Source organism: Nyctereutes procyonoides, unplaced genomic scaffold (assembly GCF_905146905.1).
Source record: "Nyctereutes procyonoides isolate TBG_1078 unplaced genomic scaffold, NYPRO_anot_genome, whole genome shotgun sequence".
NCBI classification, from domain to species: domain Eukaryota; kingdom Metazoa; phylum Chordata; class Mammalia; order Carnivora; family Canidae; genus Nyctereutes; species Nyctereutes procyonoides.
Window position 1 is genome coordinate 18493856 of NW_026575040.1, and position 21267 is coordinate 18515122.

At 35.0% G+C, this 21267-nt stretch overlaps 1 long non-coding RNA gene across 3 annotated transcripts in view; it reads left to right on the plus strand.

Annotated features, from left to right (window-relative positions):
• Positions 1-21267, plus strand: part of LOC129506361 (uncharacterized) — a 158803-nt gene that overhangs the window by 26301 nt on the left and 111235 nt on the right. The window lies entirely within an intron of this gene.

The window sequence follows — 21267 nt, forward strand, 5'->3', positions numbered from 1 at the left end:
CTAATTTAATTTCTCTGTAGGTCGAAAACATACTTTGTATAATTTGAATGTTGTTATTAAGACTTGTTTTATGGCACATAATATGATGTACCTTAGTAAAACCTTCCAAAGGTACTTGAAAAGAATGTGTATTCTATATTGTTGGATGGAGTGTTCTATATATGTTAGTCAATTTGATTGATAGTGTTTGTAAAGTCTATGTAATTACTAATTTACTGCCTACCTGTGCTATTAATTATTGTGAAAGCATTACTGAAATATTTTACTAGAATTGTGGATTTCCTATTTTTTCTTTGTAGTTCTATTGTTTTTTGCTTCATGTATTTCAAAGCTCTCTTATTAGGCAAATAAATGTTTTTTTTAAAGATTTTATTTATTTATTCATGAGAGGCACAGAAAGATAGGAAAAGACATAGGCAGAGGGAGAAGCAGGCTCCCAGTGGGGAGCCTGATGTGGGACTTGATCCCAGGATCATGGGATCACACCTTGAGCCAAAGGCGTCCCAGCAAATAAATGGTTTTAGATTGTTATCTTCTTGATTAATTTACCTCTTTATCATTATGAAATGATCCTTTAAAATCTCTGATAGCATTCTTGGCTGTGAAATCTACTTTGCTAATTATTAATGTTATATTAATCTTATATTAATATTAACATTATATATTTTTTCCATTTTTAAAAAAGATTTTATTTATTTATTCATGAGTGACACAGAGACAGAGAGTCAGAGACAAAGGCAGAGGGAGAAGCAGGCTTCCATGCAGGAAGCCCGATGCAAGACTTGATCCTGGGACCCCAGGATCACACCCTCATCCAAAGGGAGATGCTCAACTGCTGAGCCACCCAGGCGTCCCTATTTTTCCCATTTTTAAAGTTTTAACCAATTGATGTTTTTCAACTACATGCATGATAAAAAGTCTCAACAAAATGGAGTTAAAGGGAACATAATAAGGCCTCAGCATATTAAAGGCCATATAAGAAAAATCCATATGTAACATCATTCTCATTGGTGAAAAACCGAGAAACTTCCCTCTTAAGTCAGGAACAAGACAAGGTTGTCTACTCTCACACCTTTCATTCAACATAGTACTAGAAGTCCTAGCCACACCAATCAGACAAGAAAAAGAAATAAAAGGCATCTATTTTGATAAAGAGGTTAAACTGTCATTATTCACTGGATGACATGATACTATATGTAGGAAATCCTAAGTACTAGCACAAAAAAATTCAGTAAAATAGCAAAATACAAAATTAATATTAGAAATTAGTAGCATTTCTACACACTAACAATGAAATTGCAGAAAGAGAAGTTAAAAAACAATACTATTTACAATTACAGCAAAAAGAATAAAATACCTTGGAATAAGCTTAACCAAAGAGGTGAAAAACCTGTACTCTGAAAAGTATAAAACACTAATGAAAATACTGAAGAAAACACAAATAAATGGAAAGATATCCCAAGGTCATGGATTGGAAGAATTAATATTGTTAAAATGTCCATATTATCCAGTCTACAGATTCAGTGCCATTTCTTCAAAATATCAAGAGCATTTTTCACAAAAATAGAACAAATAATACTAAAATTTCTGTGGAACCACAGAAGATCCTGAATAACCAACACAATCCAGAGAAAGAAGAACAAAGCTGGTGGTCTCACAATTCCAGATTTCAAGATATACTACAAAGCTGTGGTAATCAAAACAGTATGGTACAGGCACAAAAATAGACATGTACATCAGTAGAACAGATAGAAACCCCAGAAATGAGCCCACATTTGTATGGTCAAATAATATATGACAAAGGAGACAAGAATATACAATGGAAAAAAGTCTTTTCAATAGATGATGCTGGGAAAACTAGACAGTTACATGTAAAAGAATGAAACTGGACTACTTCCCAATATCATAACACAAAAATAAACTCAAAATGAATGAAAGACCTAAATATGAGACCTGAAACCATAACACAGGCAGTAATTTCTCTGACATTGACTGTAGCATCATTTTTCTAGATATGTTTCCTAAGACAAGGGAAACAAAAGCAAAGACAAACTATTGCAACAACATCAAAATAAAAAGCCTTTGCACAGTGAAAGAAACCATCAACAAAACAAAAGACAACCTACTGAAAGATATTCTCAAGTGATATGTTCAATAAGGAGTATCCAAAATATATAAAGAATTCATACAACTTAACACCAAAAAAAAAAAATCCAATTTAAAAATGAGCAGAGAACCTGAAAAAAAATGAGCAGAGGAACTAGATAGATGTTTTCCAAAGAAGATATATGGATGGCCAACAGACACATAAGAAAATGTTCAACATACTCAACAGGAAAATGCAAATCAAAACCATGATGAGATATCACCTCATGCCTGTAGAATGACTAAAATCAGGAAAGCAAGAAAATCAGGAAAATCAGGAAAGTGTTAGCAAGGATATGGAATAAAAGGAACCCTTGTGCACTGTTGGGAATGTAAATTAGTGCAGCCAGTGTAGAAAACTGTGGAAAACTAATTTTTTCAGGTTCCTCAAAAGATAAAAAATAGAAATACCATACCATACAGTAATTCCACTATTGAGTATTTAGTCAGGCAAAATGAAAGCACTAACAAAAAAAGTATGCACCCCTATGCTCATTGCAGCATTATTTACAGTAGCCAAGACATGGAAGCACCAAGTGTCCATCAGTAGACAAATGAATAAGGAAAATGCAGTATATATACATAATGGAATATTACACAGTCACAAAAAAGGTTGAGATTATGCCATTTGAGACAATATGGATGGACCTAGAGGGTATTATGTGAGGGGAAATAAGTCAGACTGTGGAAGACAAGTACCATTATGGTTTTACTTATAAATGGAATTAAAATAACCAAAAGGCAGAATCAGAACAGTAAATATAAGGAACAAACTGATGGTTGCCAGAGGATGGGGGTTGGGCAAAATGAGTGAAGGGGAGGGGGAGATACAGGCCTCCAGTTATGGAATGAATTAATCATAGAAATAAAAAGCAGAACATAAGGAATTCAGTCAATGATATTGTAATAACAATGTAATGGGATACATGCTAGTTATACTTGTGAATATAGCATAATGTATAAACTTGTCAAATCACTAAGCTGTGAAATTACTGTAACATGTGTCAGCTGTACTCAAAGAAAAAAATGTATATGTGGAACACTTGGGTGGCTCAGTGGTTGAGTGTCTGTCTTTGGGTCAGATCCTGATCTCAGGATCCTGGGATCAAATCCCCCATGAGGTCCCCACATGGAGCCTGATCTGCCTCTCTCTCTGTCTCTAGTGAATAAATAAAATAAAATAAAATAAAATAAAATAAAATAAAATAAAATAAAATAAAATAAAATAAAATAAAATGTATATATGTATACACTTCTTACAGAAATCATATAATTTTCTTGCTTTTTATCCAATCTGACAATTTCTGTCTTTTGATTGGGTGTGTTTAGATTATTTACATTTAATGTTATTTTAAGTTACAACTCTTTTTTTAAAATGCTGTAGGTTTATGGTATACATTTCTTTCATCTACCCTTAAGTGTTATTATACCACTTGATGTATAGTATAAAGGCCTTATATAACTGCTGTTGTCACATTTTTACATAAATCCCCAATACATTGTTAATTGATTCATTTATTTATTAAAAAGATTTTATTTATTTATTTATTCATGAGAGACAGAGAGAGAGAGAGAGAGAAGCAGAGACACAGGAAGAGGGAGAAGCAGGCTCCATGTGGGGAGTCTGATGCGGGACTCGATCCTGGGACCCTAGGAGCACGCCCAAAGGCAGATGCTTAACCACTGAGCCATGCAGGCGTCCCTATTATTTTTATTTAAATTATTATCTTTTAAAGAGATTTATAGATTAAATTTTTATGTATTTATTCAAGGAATTATAGTTTCCATTGTTCTGTACTCGTGTAGATCTATATTTCCATCTGGCATCATTTTTCTTCTGCCTTAAGGACCTCTAACATTTCTTTTATAGCATAGGAGTGCTCATGAGGAATGTTTTCAGTTCTTGGATGTTTGAAAAGTCTGTATTTAGCTTTTGTTTTTGAGAGATATTTTTGTAGGTATAGAATTAGATGTTGATAGTTTTTCCTTTTACTATTTTAAATGTTGCATCACTGTCTTTTCTATTGCATTATTTGAAAAGAAATCTGTTGTTATTCTTGCCTGTGTTTTTTTCCCTCTCCTACTTTTTGTATTTTCTCTTTTTCACTGATTTTGAGCAATTTAATTATGATGTGTCACAATATAATTTTTTTCATTTCTTTTTTTTTAAGGCTTCAAGAGTCTCTACAATTAAAAAAAATTTATTATTTTTTAAAGTAGGCTCCACACCCAACATGGAGCTAGAACTCATGGCCCAAGATCAGGAGTGACATACTCTCTGAGCCAGCCAGGTGCCCCTCATGTTTCTTACATTGGGATTGGTTAAGCATCTTTAATATTTGGGTTTATGATTTTCATCAGTTTTGAAGTATTTTAGACTTTTATTTCTTCAATGGTTTTTCTATCACCTTCTCTTTCTTTTAAGGCCTCCAATTACACATTCATTAGTCCCTTGAAGTTATCCTATAGGTCCCTTATGTTCTGCTAATTTTTAAACTTATTTTTTCCTCCAAGTTTTTATTTTAATTAAATCTAGTTAGCATACAGTGCAATATTAATTTCAGGTGTAGAATTTAGTGATTCATCACTTACATATAACACATGATGCTCATCACAAGCGTCCTCCTTAATAACTATCACCTTTTTAGCCCATCCACCCCCACATCTCCCCTCCATTAACCGTCACTTTGTTCTCAAGAGTGTTTCTTGGTTTGCCTCTCTTCTCCCAGTCCTCGTGTTCATTTGTTTTGTTTCTTAAATCTACACACATATGAGTGAAATCATATAGTATCTGTTTTTCTCTGCCTCATTTATTTCGCTTACCATAATATTCTCTAGCTCCATCCCTGTTATTGCAAATGGCAAGATTTTGTCTTTTTTACGGCTGAGTAATATTCCATTGTATATATATATACCACATCTTGTTTATCCACTCAATGAACATTGGGCTCTTTCCATAATTTGGCTATTCTTGATAATGTGGCAATAAACATTGGGACACATGCATCATTTTGAATCAGTATTTTTGTAGCCTTTTTTGGGTAAATACCTACTACTGCAATTGCTGGATGGTAGGGTAGTTCTATTTTAAGCTTTTTGAGGAACCTTCATACTGTTTTCCAGAGTGACCATACCAGTTTGCATTCCTACCAACAGTAACAGGTGCCAACACCTGTTGTTTCCTGTGTTGTAAATTTTAACCATTCTGACTGGTGTGAGGTGGTATCTCATTGTAGTTCTGATTTGTATTTCCCTGATGATGAGTGATGTTGAACATCTTTTCATGTGTTTGTTGTCCCCCTGAATGTCTTTTTTGGAAAAATGTCCATTAATATCTTCTGCTCATTTTTGAAATGTATTATTTGTTTTTTGGGTGTTGAGTTGTATCAGTTCTTTATAGATTTTGAATATTAACCCTTCATCAGACATGTCATTTGAAACATCTTCTCCCATTCTGTAGGTTGTCTTTTAGTTTTGTTGATTGTTCCCTTTTCTGTGCAGTAGCTTTTTATTTTTATGAAGTCCCAATAGTTTATTTTTACTTTTGTTTCCCCTGCTAAAATTATTTTTCATTTTTGGTTCTGGGTAGTTTCCATTGTTATAACTCTAAATTCGCTAATTTTTCTTCTATAATTTCAAAATTGCTGTTAATACCACCTAGTGTATTTTTCAAGTATTATAGTTTGCTTTTTTTTTTTTTAAAGATTTTATTTATTTGTTAGAGAGAGAGACAGAGACAGAGACACAGGCAGAGGGAGAAGCAGGCTTCATGCAGGGAGCCCCATGCGGGACTCAATCCCGGGACTCCAGGACCACGCCCTGGGCTGAAGGCAGGTGCTAAACTGCTAAGCCACCCAGGGATCCCCATATTATAGTTTTCATCTCTAAAAGTTTTAGTGGGTCTTTTTCATATCTTCCATGTCTCTACTGGATATTGAACATGTGGCATATGGTTTTTATGTCTTTGTCTACTAATTCTTTCATCTCTCTCAGTTCTGGGTTGGTTTTGATTGATTGAATTTTCTCATTTTTATGGGCTGGCTTTTTTTCCTGCTATATTTCGTGTCTGACAAGTTTTGATTGGAACCTGGACATTGTGAATTTTATGGTAACTAGATGATGGATATTTTTATAATCCTAAAAATATTCTTAAATTTTGTTCTTTCTTTTTTTAAAAGATTTTATTTATTCATTCTTCAGAGACTCAGAGCGAGAGAGACAGAGATGCAGGTAGAGGGAGAAGCAGGTTCCATGCAGGGAGCCCAACATGGGACTTGATCCTGGGCCTCCAGGATCACAACCTGGGCCGAAGGCAGCATTAAACCGCTGAGCCACCCGGGCTGCCCTTAAATTTTGTTCTTGAACATAGTTAAGTAACTGAAATAACTTGATCCTTTCTAGTTTTGATTTTAAGATTTGTTGTGCAAATTGAAGTAGTGCTTAATTTATAGCTAATTATTCCCTATTTCAGAGGTGTGGTTCTTCTGTGTACTTGACCGAATGACTTGTAATTTATTAGGTTTTCCGGTATACCTAGTGGGATGCTTCACTAGGTACTCTTTTGTGTCTGTCTTTCTCTACTCAATATTGATGTAATTTATCCATGTTGTTCCATGTATCAATAATTTGTTTTTTATTTATTGATATTTAGCATTCTCATGCATGAATAAACCATAACTTATTTACTAATTTTGTTATTGTTGGATATTTAGGTTGTTTGGGGTTATTATGAATAAGACTGTTAAGAACATTCATATAAAGATTGGTTTGATACATATTATGACAGATATATGTACTAGATGCTGTGGTATCACAAATGGATGTTTCTGGGGGAGGGTGAAGCTTGAGTTGAGTTTTTAGAGGAGTAAGAAATAACTAGATGAAAAAGCAAAGGAAAAGATTCTAGATAGAGGAAAGATTCATAGGGACTGGTAAGAGAATCAGCAAGAAATTATGGATAAAATGGGTAGAGAGGAGACCAAATTAATAGGTAGACATTGCTATGACAGACTAAAAGGTCCAAGCTCCACTCTGAGGAATTTCAAATGCAATAATATATTTAGGTCTTTTTTTTTTTTTAAAGAAAAGTATTTCTTTTTTTTTTAATAAAGATTTTATTTTGAAGTAATCTCTGCACCCAATGTGGACCTTGAATTTATAATTCTGAGATTAAGGTTCACATGTTCTTGGGCAGCCTGGGTGGCTCAGTGGTTTAGCACTGCCTTCAGCCCAGGGCATGATACTGGAGTCCCAGGATCGAGTCTCATGTTGAGTTCTCTGAATGGAGTCTGCTTCTCCCTCTGCCTGTGTCTCTGCCTCTCTCTCTCTCTGAGTCTTTCATAAATAAATAAAATCTTAAAAAAAAAAAAAACGGTCACATGCTCTACCAAATTAGCCAGCCAAGCATCCTTAAATAAAAGTATTTCTGATCACATTGTAGAGAATAGATTGGATGAGGGTGAGACTGAAGATTTGGAGATTGTTGAGAGCTTATTACAGAAATTCAGTTCTGTAATAAGTAAAAAGGCCTGAACTAAAGCCATGACTGTGGGAACAGTGAAAGGGGAAGGATATGAGAAATTTTTAAGAGGTAGACTCCTGTGGAGAGAGAAGAAAGAATTAAAAGTGTTTGAATTGGGTGATTTGACATGGTGGTTCATTCACAAAATTTTGAAAAGGAAAAGAAACAGTTTTTAGGAAAATTTTGTGAGTTAAATTGCAAAAAGTAAATGCAAAAAGTGAAGACATTTTTAAATGAGTGTTGAGGAGGGCTTTGCCATATAAGACAGCAAAATATCTTGTTATGACACTCCAATAGTTAAGCCACCCTGATACCAAAAAAAGATTTGAATTTGAAATTCATGTATGATAACGATACCACAAACAATATTGAAGAACAAAAACAAATTGGGGAGAAAATATTTCAAAATATATAGCAGAAGGATGCCTGGGTAGCTCAGTGGTTGGGTGCCTACCTTTGGCTCAGGGAGTGATCCCGGGTCCAGGGATCGAGTCCCACGTCGGGCTCCCTGCATGGAGCCTGCTTTTCCCTCTGCCTGTGTCTTTGCCTCTCTCCCTCTGTGTCTGTCATGAACAAATAAATAAAATCTTTAAAATATAAATGGATAGATTAGAAAAAAGTAACTATACTATATCAACAATTCCTTCAGATATATAAGAAAAAATTAAAAAATAGGAAAATAGGGGGCACCTGGGTAGTCGTGCTGGTGAAGTGTCCAACACTTGGTTTCAGCTCAGGTCATGATCTCAGGGTTCTGAGATTGAACCCCAAGCCCAGCTCTTTGTAGAGTCTGCTTGAGATTCTCTCTCTCACTCCCTCTGCTCCTCCCACTCATGTGTACTCTCTCTCTCTCAAATAAATAAATCTTTTTATTTATTTTTTTAAAGATTTATTTTTATTTATTTATGATAGACATAAAGAGAGAGAGAGAGAGAGGCAGAGACACAGGCAGAGAGAGAAGCAGGCTCCACGCCGGGAGCCTGACGCGGGACTCGATCCCGGGACTCCAGGATCACACCCTGGGCCAAAGGCAGGCATGAAACCACTGAACCACCCAGGGATCCCCCTAAATAAATCTTTTTAAAGATTTATTCAGCCACTGAGCTACTCAGATGCCCCTGAAATAAAGAAATATTTAAAAAGAGGAAAATAGGTAAAGGATTTAAAGGGGCAATTTACAGATAAGATGAAAATGGCTAATGATTGTAAGAAATTGTTAAACCACTGGCTAAGAGGTCATGCCTAAATTTCAAATCCTAAGATATAATTTTACCAACTCAGTGTAGAAAAAGGTAAAAATATTTAAGGTATTAAATGCTGGCTTGAGAATAGGAAAACACATATTGTAAATTGGTGCAATCTTTTGGAAAGCAATTTGGCACATATTTTTTGACCTTGAATCTGTTATAGGACCTTATCCTTTAGAAATATTTGCACCACAAAATAAAAATATACTTCCAAGGATATTCATTCCAGTGGTGCTTATAATAGTGAAAAATTGAAATAATTTTACTAGGGGTTTATAAATTATGTTATATTCATGCATTGGAAAACCATTCATATTTTTAAAATGAAGCACACCTATATGTACAAAGAATAAAAAGACATTTATGATATGTTGTTGAGTGAAAAGGTCAACTTTCAGAAAAAACGGCAGGTATGATGACATTTACAAAAATAAACATTTATTAAATACAGTATATACTAGGGGCTGGGCCATTAACTAGAGATCCAGTAGAGAACAAGTAGATAAAGTCCCTGCAATTGTAGAGTTAAAAAAATTGTTAACAGTGATTACCATGAGGAATGAGACAGTGGCAGCTGGGGATGTGGTTGGGGGAATGTTTCCTTTTTACATATTTGGTTGTTAAACTTTTGTTAAAAAGCAGCTTTTACTTTTGTAACTTAAAAACTAAGTTTTAAAAGAAAAATGTATACAATTTTAAATAATATTTTCAAATATTTAAAGCCAATTAATGTTTTTAAAAGTGTGAAGAAATGGATGCTCTCATACTCTCCTGGGGAGAGCATGTATTTGCTTAAATATTTTGGAGAGTGATTTGGCAATGTATATACATATGTTTAACCTTAGAATATTTGCTTTGATACAAAAATTCTATTTCTTGGAATTTCTCTTAAGGAAAAATTAAAAAGCATCTGTTCATTGCAGCTTTCTTTATAATAGTGTAAAATTAGCAACAACGAAATATCCTTCAACATGGGATTTCTTAATTAAATCATGTAAAACATACATAACATTTTAAGTGGCTCTTGGCATCATATTAGTTGCTACCCTAATGGTCATCACTTTTCTCTTCTCCCTTGTTAATGAGACTGCCATTTTACCTCAGATATTGAGATAATAATACTCAGGGAAAGTGGGTGTAATGTGAGGGGTGAATTGTGAAGACAATGGTGATCCTATCCCTGTGTTTTGTTTAGAGGTCAACAAATGAGCTATTTCTGGTCAATAAGACACTGAGCTTGTTGTTCTTGGAGCTTTTGGGAAGGTTCATCATCCTGATAAAAAACACATACAAGAAGAGAGAACCCTGCCCATCTGTTCTTATCTTTGGATATTTCATGTGAGAATGTAAGAATGTGGTGCTTGGAACTATATAGCTATCTTTTGACTCTGAGGGAAAGCTGAGAATCATAGAAATGCCAGCCCAAACCTTTGCATTGTTGAGTGTTATATCTAGCTTTAAAACTATCTAATTCAAGACTTTTTCATTGTTTAATTTTATTTTAGTTGGGCATCCTGTTACTCAGAAATGAAATTAGTTTGGTTGATAAAGCTTTATAGATAGTGAAAAGAGCTCCACCTCTGGAGTTAAACAGCTGGAGGTCAAATCTTGGGTAACTCTTACTAGGGACTATTTACTTAAATTTTCAAAGCCTTAGTTTTCTCATCTGTAAAATAAATATAGTAATAGAACTTCTATCTTACAAGGTTGTAGTGTGAAGAATAAATATACATGAAGAGTTTATCACAGTACCCTCAGTAAAATCTCAATGAATGTTGGCTATTGATAATTAAAGTAGCAATATTAATCTATACTGATATGAAAGAATGTACATTTTATTAAGTGATAAAAGGACAATTATGTATGGTAGTTACCGTTTTGTGAAAATAAATATTATATTCCTAGAAAAAACCTGATGGTATATACTAATTAAAATGTTAATAATTATTATTATCTTTGGATATTAGCATTAGTGGCAATTTTAATTCTTTATGTTTTCCTAAATGTTCTAGAATTGTTCTAATGATACCGCTGAACCACCCAGGCGTCCCTTTTATTTTTATTTTTATTGATTTTTTTAGGATTTTATTTTATTCATTCATGAGAGACATAGAGGCAGAGACATAAGCAGAGTGAGAAGTAGGTTACCGGTGGGATGCCCAATGCAGGACTCGATCCCAGGACCCTGGGATCATGCTCTGAGCCAAAGGCAGATGTTCAACTGATGAGCCACCCAGACATTCCCTTTTTTAATATATTTTAAAAAGCTAGTTGGGACACCTGGGTGGCTCAGCGGTTAAGCGCCTGCCTTCAGCTCAGGATGTGATCCTGGAGTCCCAGGATCAAGTCCCACATCAGGCTCCCTGCATGGAGCCTGCTTCTCCCTCTGCCTATGTCTCTGCCTCTCCCTCTCTCTGTCTCTCATGAATAAATAAATAAAATCTTTTTTTAAAAAAAGGCTAGTTAAATTTGGTAGGAGGTAGGAAGAAGCAAAAAGAGTGGAAGATCTGCAGAGAATATTTAGAGGAAGAAGTGAGAAATAAGGATGAGTACTACTGCAGAAGCAAAGGGAGGAACTGATTTCAAGAAGGGAGTAGTCAACATTATTGAATGCTTCTGAGGAGTGGCCAGTTAGTTGAACACTGAAAAGCATTCACTGAGTTTCACATTATCAGGTCACCTTAGGGAAAGTTGTGTCAATCAAGAAATCAGTAAACTGGAAATGAGAAGAAAATGCTGGATTAAGAATTGGGTTGAGAAATGAGAGTGTGAGAAGTGAGGGTGAGAACTGGAGAATATAAATGTATATTAATCTTTCAATAAGCTTGGCTGTGAAGAAGAGAGATAGGGAAGTGTTTTGGAAAAAAGCCAGCAGAAAGACTAAAGCTACAAAACATCAGAAAGAGTCGTTAAGGCAAGGACTCTAGTGAGGCAGAAGACAATGGTATCCAACTGTATTTGTATCAGGGGAAAAAAATCTCCAAATGAGAATTTTCACACTTCACCCAGTGGTGAGCATTTTTACTCTCTTGCTTGTGTATTTTGATGAACAAAATTTAATAATTTTAATAATATGACACAAATCTTTCCCATTATCGACAGTGATTTTATGTCTTATAGAAATAATTTCTGACTTCAAGTTCAGAAAAATGTTCTCCTGTATTCTAAGTATGTTAAAGTTTGCATTTCATATTTAAGTCCATAATCCATCTGGAATTGATTCTGTTTGGTATGAGGTGGAGATTCAATGTAATAAAAAAAATTTGGATAGTCAATTATCCCAGCTTGATTTTCTTTATACATTGGTATTCTGCGTCATGGTACATGAGTCATGTCAATGGTATATAGGAGCCAGCTCATGTAATTCAGAGAAACTGTTATGATCTCTCCTCAGTTCTGAATTCAGTGAAGTCACACTGGCAGCTGCATTGACAGCTTGAAATTAGCCAAGACTATAGTATTTACACCATGGAAATCAGCAAACAACTACAAATCAAGGCTGTTTGGACTGGAGAGCTGACTTATTTAAGATGAATTGCTTTTTAAGAATGATTCTAGGTTTGGACTGCTAATACTTTATTTTTTAAAATTTATTTAAAGATTTTATTTTTAAGCAACCTCTACACCCGACAAAGGGGTTCAATCTCACCACCCTAAGATCAAGAATTGCATGCTCTACCAACTGAGCCAGCCAGGCACCCCTGAATTGCCAATACTTTATTTATGATTGTTGCATTTGTGTGAGTGAGATTGATCTGAAATTTTCTTTCTTGTAAATATCTTTGCTTGAATTTGGCACTAAAATTCTGCTATTATTATAATTAAGTTAAGGAGTGCTTACTTTCTATGAATTCTCTGGAAAAGTTTGATTAAATTGAAATTAACTCTTCCCAGTAGAATTTGCTGGCAAAACCATTTGGGCCTAATGTGTAATGTATTGTATGGTGTGTGTGTGTGTGTGTCTGTCCATCTATGTATAAAAAGACTTGACATAATCAAGATATTTAACTTCTGTGTTGGTTGTAGTATCATTTAGGGTTTTCTACTTTTATTTCATTTTTTCTTAAGTCTGATTTCTAAGAATTTGTCCTCTTTGTTCAAACTTATTAGCATAAATAATTTCTAAATATTCTTAGGCTTTTAATTTATGTGTAGTTATATTCCCTTATTTACAGCACTTTAACTTGTATCTCCCTTTTCTCTGATCAATCTTGCCAGAGTTTTGACAATTTTATTGGTGTTGTCAAAAGCAATCTTTTCCTTTATTGAAGCTCTTTCATATATATTTGTTTTCTATTTCACTAATTTATATTATTTTCTCACTTTGAATATCTTGATTCTCTTGCTCTTTTTATGTTTCATTATTTTCAACTAAGTCAATAATTTTCAGCTTTTCTTTTTTCTAAGATATGGTTATATATTTCCTCTAGTTCTGCAAGTTTTGATATCAGTACTGTTTTCGTTATCAGTTCCATTTTTTCTTTCATCATATTTTTCTTTATTCCATGAATACTTTAGAAATGTGTTTTGAAATTTTTAAATGTAGATTTTTTAAAATATATTTTTTGTTATTTGTTTATGAATACTAGCTTTGTAGTCAGGATGTGTTCTGTATGATACTGATTCATCAGAATATGTTGAGACTTTATCTCCTAATACACACTCAATTTTCATAAATAATATATATTTAAAAGGTTTTATTTTTGCAGATGTTGGATGCAATGTTTTTTACATGTCTATTAATCAAATTCGTTCAAATATTCTTTATCTTTTACTAATTTTTTGATCAATAATTAGGAGAGTTTATTAAAATCTCTCACTTTGATGGTGGATTTGCCAATTTCTCCTTGTGATTTTGTCAATTTTTGCATTCTATATTTTGAAGCTAAGTTATTGTTTGTACAAGTGCTCCCAATATTTTATTTTGAGAAGAGACTCCTACATACAATTTGAAAGAATAATTCAACAGGGGCACCTGGGTGGCTCAGTCAGGTTAGGCATCTGCCTTCAACTCAGATCATGATCCCAGGGTCCTGGGATCAAGCCCTGCATCAGGCTCAGTGGGAAGCCTGCTTCTCCTCTCATCTCACACTCTCTCTCACTATCTGTCTCTCTGTCTCAAATAAATAAATAATCTTTAAAAAAAAGAATAATTCAGCAAACATCCCTACATCTTTTATTTAGTTTCACAAATTGTTACCATTTTGTCACATTTTGCTTTCTCTGTTTTTTTTTTTTAATTTAAGATTTTATTTATTTATTCATGAGAGACACACAGAGAGAGAGAGAGAAAGAGAGAGGTAGAGACACAGGCAGAGGGGGAAGCAGGCTCCACACAGGGAGCCTAACGTGGGGCTCAATCCCAGGACTCCAGGATCACACCCTGGGCCAAAGGCAGGCGCCAAACCACTGAGCCACCCAGGGATCCCCTGCTTTCTCTATTTCTATATGAGTATGTATGAATTTATACATCTTTTTAAAATTGAAACTCGTATAAAATTAACCATTTTAGAGTGTATAATTCAATGGCATTTAGTACAGTCACAATATTGTATAACCACAACCTTTATCTAATTCCAAAACATTTTCATCACCCCAAAAGAAAACCCAGGACCTATCGAGCAGTCATTCCCCATTTCTCCCTCTTTTTAGCTCTGGAACCACCAATCTGTTTTTTTGTCTCTATGAATTTACCTATTAAAGATAGTTCATAAAAATGGGATCATGCACTATATGACATTTTGTGTCTGGCTTCTTCCACTTAGCATAATATTTTTGAAGTTCAACCATATTGTAGCATGTATCAGTACCTCATTCATTTTTATGGCTGAGTAATATATATACACCATATTTTGTTTATCCATTCATCTGTTGATGGACATTTGGACTGTTTCCACATTTTGGCTATTATGAGTAATGCTGTAATGAGTATTGACATCAGTATATAAGTGTCTGAGTCCCTGTTTTCAATTCTTTTGGATATATACATGGGACTGGAATTGCTGAGTCATATGGTAATGAAATGTTTAATTTTTTAGGAACTAGTGAACTATTTCCACAGCAGTGGCACCATTTTACATTTCCCTAGCAATATATAAGAACTCCAGTTTCTCCTCATCCTCATCAATACTTTTTATTTTGTGCTTTTGTTTTATTGTGATAGTCCAGTGGGTGTGAAGTGGTAGCTCATTGTGGTTTTGATTTGCATTTCCCTACTGACTAATGATGTAGAGCACTTCTTCATGTGCTTGTTTATCATTTGTATATTCTTTTTAACAGAAATGTCTATTCAAGTCCTTTGTGCACTTTTAAATTGGGTTTTTTGTCTCTTTGAATTGTCTATATTCGAGGCACTGTATTCTTTTTTTTTTTAAGATTTTATTTATTTATTCATGAGAGACACACAAAGAGAGGCAGAGACATAGGCAGAGGGAGATGCAGGCTCCCTGTGGGGAGCCCAATAGGGAGGGGGATCATGCCCCTAGCTGAAAGCAGACACTCAAGCACTGAGCCACCTAGGTGCCCCTCGAGACACTGTATTCTTGTCATATACAATTTGAAAGTGTTTTTCCATTCTGAAGTTGTCTTTTTACTTATTTAATAATGTTCTTTTATTTGCAAAGTTTTAATTTGATGAAGTCAAGTTTATCTAGTTTGTCTTCTGTTGCTCATACTTTTTATTTTATTTTATTTTATTTTATTTTATTTTATTTTATTTTATTATTTTATTTTATTTTATTTTATTTTATTTTATTATTTATGAGAATACACAGAGAGGAGAGAGAGAGAGGCAGAGACAAAGGCAGAGGGAGAAGGAGGCTCCATGCAGGGAACCCGACGTGGGACTCGATCCTGGGTCTCTAGGATCACGCCCTGGGCTGAAGGCAGTGCTAAACTGCTGAGCCACCTGGGCTGCCCTGTTGCTCATACATTTAATGGCACATCTAAGAATCCATTGTCTGAGTACATGAAGATATACCCCTTTGATTTCTCCTAAATTTTTTCAGTTTTAGTTCTTACATTTAGGTCTTTGATCCATTTTGAGTTAATTTTTCTATGTGCTGTGAGTCAGAAGTCCAACTGTATTCTTTTATATATAGATATTCATTTGTCCCAGTACCATTAATTGAAAAGACTTCTTTCTCCATTGAATAGTATTGACACTCTTTTGGACAATCAATTGACTACAGATATATAGGTTTACTTCTGGACTCCTAGTTTCATTCTGTTACTCTATCAGCCTATTCTCATGTCAGTAAAACCTTGCTTTGATTACTTAACCAGGAAGAATGAGGCCTCCATCTTTGTTCTTTTTCCAGATGGTTTTGGCTATTCAGAGCTCCTTTTAGTTCTACATGAACTTGAAGATTGGCTTTCTGTTTTTGCAAAAAAAAGGCCTTTGGAATTTCAATGACTCTGTAGATCACTCTGGGTAGTATTGCCATATAGCAATATTGTTTTCTAATTCTTGAACACAGAGTATCTTTCCATTTATTTAGCTCTTTAATTTTTTTCAGTAATTTTTTATACTTACCAGTGTACAAGTCTTTCATCTCCTTGGTTAAGGTATTCTGAGCTATTTTTGTATTTCGATGCTATTATAAATGGAATAGTTTTCTTAATTTCCTTTTTGGATTGTTTACTGCTGGCAAAAAGCAACATAAGTGATTTTGAGTGTTAATCTTACACCCTGTAACTTGTTGAATTAGTTTATTAGCTGTATTAGTTATTTTTAAAAAAGATTTATTTATTTGAGAGAGAGAAAGGGCGGGAGGGGTAGAGGAAGAAGAGAGAATCCTAAGCAGACTCCTTGCTGAGCATGGACCCCACATGGGCTCAGTCCCAAAACCCTGAGATCACAACCTGAACTGAAACCAAGAGTGAGGATAGATTGTTTTCTAATTTACTCACTGAAGATATGGCTTTTGCAGATTCTTGATATGTGCAAAGTCCAAAATAATATCCTGCTTTCCTAGGGCCTACATTATCTCTTGTTTGCCGTGTTCAATGCCTTTTAAAACTAAAACTCTAGGCCACCAAAAATGACAGATAGCTGGCTTCAGATCTCTTATATCTCTTTGGATTTATGATCTCCTTCTTTATTTTGGCTTCTGAGGATCTCTCTTGCATTCTTGATAAATCAGTAAGTCAATCAAGGGTGTAAAATAATTTTTAAAATTGGGGATCCCTGGGTGGCTCAGTGGTTTGGCGCCTGCCTTTGGCCCAGGGCGCGATCCTGGAGCCCCGGGATCAAGTCCCACGTCAGGCTCCTGGCATGGAGCCTGCTTTTCCCTCTGCCTGTGTTTCTGCCTCTCTCTCTCTATCATGAATAAATAAATAAATTAATTAATAAATAAATAAATTAATTAAATAAATAAATTTTAAAAATTTAACTAGCATTTAAAGAAAGACTTTTAAAGATTATTTATTTGTTTATTTGAGAGAGAGTGATAGTGAGAGAGCATGAACTGGGGGAGGGGCAGAGGGAGAAGCAGGCTCCCCACTGAGCAGGGAGTCCAGTGTGGGGCTTGATCCTGGGACTCCAGGATCATGACTTGAGCCAAAGGAGAACCCCAAAAGACTGAGCCACCCAGGCACCCCTAACTAGCATTTTTAAGGTGTTTTTCACTGGGCATTTATTGGTTTTTTTTTTTTTAAGATTTTATTTTTTTATTTGACAGAAAGCAAGAGAGCACAAGTAGAGGGAACCACAGAGGGAGAGGGAGAAGCAGGCTCTCTGCTGAGGAAGAAGCCCAATGTTGGGACCTGATTCCAGGACCTTGGGATCATGACTTTAGTCGAAGGCAGACGCTTAACCAACTGAATCACCTAGGTGCCCCAATTTTTTAAAAAAATATTTATTTATTTATTTGAGAGAGAGAGAGGAGAGAGAGGGGGCGGGGCATAAGCAGTGGGGAGGGGCAGCGGGAGAAAGAGAAGCAGGCTCCTTACTGATCAGGGAGCCAGATGCAGGGCTCAATCCCAGGATTCCACCATCATGACCTGAATTGAAGGCAGATGCTCAACTGATTGTGCCTCCCAAGCTCCCCATGCACTGGGCATTTAAAAAGAAATTTGATAGGTAGTCTACCAAGAACTAGAATTTTATATTATTTCTAAATAAAGATAACCCCTACCAAATTTAGCTTAATCTTTCCCTTATTCTTAAATTGTTATGCCAATTTTCTTTTTTATTTCATTAATTTTTTAATTAAGTATAATAGTGAAGTGAACATCTTTCCTCCTTGTTTATTTGTTGCTTTATTAATATTTTTATTATTTCTTGGGGATATTTTCATGGGCTTTTTTGTTTTTTGTTTTTTAAAGATTTTATTTTATTTATTCATGACAGACACACACAGAGAGAGAGAGAGAGAGAGAGAGGCAGAGACACAGGCAGAGGGAGAAGCAGGCTCCACAGAGGGAGCCCGATGTGGGACTCGATCCTGGGACTCCAGGATCACGCCCTGAGCCGAAGGCAGGGCCAGACCCCTGAGCCACCCAGGGATCTCCTATTTCTTGGGGATATTTTTGAGTAGGATTTCTGAGTCAAAAGTAAAATGACCACTGATTTGAAGGAAGTTTAGTAAGTAGTATCTGTAACAACTGGATGTAGGAGGTAAGGCAGAGGAAGGAAACTAGTATGAGTTTTTGGTTTAAGTAACTGGGCAGGTGATGATGTCATTAACTAAGATTGGGAATACAGGTTAAGGTGGGTGTGTGCGTGGGGAATGATAACAAGTTCAGTTTGGACATGTTGTCTCTGAGGTGATTATAGGTTATGTAGGTAGAGAAATTTTTGGTAGGCAGTTGCATATACAGGGCAGAGGCTCAGGAGAGGGTTTTGGACTACAGATATAGATACAGGGTTCATAAAATTGGTAATGTCAGAACCCTGGAATCCATCAAATATATTTTCAGAGGCTTATGTGTTTGCTAAATAGATTTTTATATTAATGATTATATTCATGCTTTCCTTTAACAATAATCTGGATCATCTGGATGACTACTTTATTAATAATGTTGCCAACTTACTTCAGTGTCTGCATTTGTATTTATGTTTATAATCTTGCTATAATCTTGCTTGTGATTCTTGAGCCAAGTATCACAGAGCCCGGCTTACTATGTAAATGATGCAATCACGTCAAGTGAAGATGAAATGGTATCATTGTGCGCTCACTCATATGAATGAAGGTTTCATAGTAGCATGAATAGAGAACAGTGGTGGGAGAACTGAATCATCACATGGTACACAGTTAAATTAAATTAAAAAGAATGTATGCTATCAGCAGCCAGCCCCATATTCACATTCTGAGTTGACAGTTTAACTTCAAGAAAAAAAAACCCATAACCATCTACATAAATTAATGTTTATTTCAACTTAGGAGTTTATTTTTAGCTTTATTTGAATTTATTTTATAATGATTTGGTTGTAAACTTGTTAAGAGCTATAAAAATAAGAAATTTATACTTATATTTATATTTAAGTAAGTAAACAGTATTCTTTTATTTTATTTTATTTTATTTTTTATTTTTTTAAATGTTTATTTATTTATGATAGTCACACAGAGAGAGAGAGAGAGAGAGAGAGAGAGAGAGAGAGGCAGAGACACAGGCAGAGGGAGAAGCAGGCTCCATGCACCGGGAGCCCGATGTGGGACTCGATCCGGGGTCTCCAGGATCGCGCCCTGGGCCAAAGGCAGGCGCCAAACCGCTGCGCCACCCAGGGATCCCAGTAAACAATATTCTAATAAAATTAATTTTATCAACATTGAAAACTTAATTTTTTTTTTACATTATACAAATTTGCGTGTCAGACTTGGGCATGGATATAAGTGGGACTTGTCCAGAGAAAGTACAAAATGAGAAAGAAAGGGTGCTGAGAACAGAATGCTAGGAAGCATCAGTAATTAAGGAATGAATGAGAGGAAAGGGAAAAACTAACAAACGCAGTATTAAGATGGGAATAAGGTGGTCAAAAGAGAAGAGAATTCTCAAAAGGATGAAATTGAAATGTCTTTAAAAGGCATATATGATTTTTGCCCAAATACTTTCAGTTGAATGATAGTATCAAAAAGTCTTATCTTTGAAGCTGAAGGAGTAAGAACTAAGAATATATAGGAACTGTTTAAGAACAGTTTTTAAAAATGTGCTTGGTTATGATGAAAAGGAAAGAAAGAATGGTTCTGGAATGGAACATAATGTCGTTATAAATGCAAGTCCTTGAGCATATTTATGTGCTAAAAGGAGTTAACGGAGAAAGGATTCCCATATATGTTAGAAGAAATAATGAACAAAATAGGATCTCAGAAAGTAAGGGACCCACTGTGATACAGATGACAAATGGTAGGATTTCCCCTTGAAAAGTAATGATAATGTTCCTTTGAGATGAGATATAAGAAAGTTTAAAACTGGAAACTGGAGTCAAACTCAATAGCTTTTAATTTTCTGTGAAGTAAGGACTCGAGTGATGGGGAAGTAGTTGTATAAGATTCATGAAAACAGTTTTGAGGATTTGTAATAGTTATGAGAAATGGGTAGGGAACTTTCCAACAATGTTGACATCTTGTTGAGATCTGGGTTCTAGTTTTGGCTGTGACCCTTACTGGCTCTCTGAATTAACCAAGTAATTTAACCTGTCTGAATATTTATAGAGTGAGGAATTTGGACTATAGCATTACTTCTTTTTTTTTTTAGATAAAATGATTTCTTTATTGAATTATAATTGACGTAATATATTAATTTTAGATTTATAACAGTGATTTGATATTTTTTACACTGTGAAGTGATCGCTTGGTTAGGTCTAGTTACCATCTGTTACTGTACAAACTTGTAATATTATTGACTGTTTCATATGCTGCACATACAATCTTGTGACTTATTTACTTTATAACTGGAAGTTCATACCTCTAAATCCCCTTTACCTATTTTAGTCGTTTCCCTACCCTCTTCCCCTCTGGCAAGTACCAGTTTGTTCCCTGTATCTGTGAGTCCATTTCTGTTTTGTTTCATTTTTTATTTTTTAAAATTTAAATTCAATTTGCCAACATATAGTAAAACATGCAATGCCCATCATATCACGTGCCCTCCTTAATGCCCATCACCCAGTTACTCCATCCCCCCACCTGGCTCCCCTTCAGCAACCCTCAGTTTGTTTCCTAGAGTTAAGGGTCTCTCATTATTTGTCTTCCTCTCTAATTTTTCCTCATTCAGTTTCCCCTCCTTCTCTTATGGTCCCTTGCACTATTTCTTATATATGAGTGAAACCATATGACTGTTGTCTTTCTCTGATTGACTTCTTTCGCTTAGCATAATATCCTCCAGTTCCATCCACATCAGTGTAAATGGTAGGTG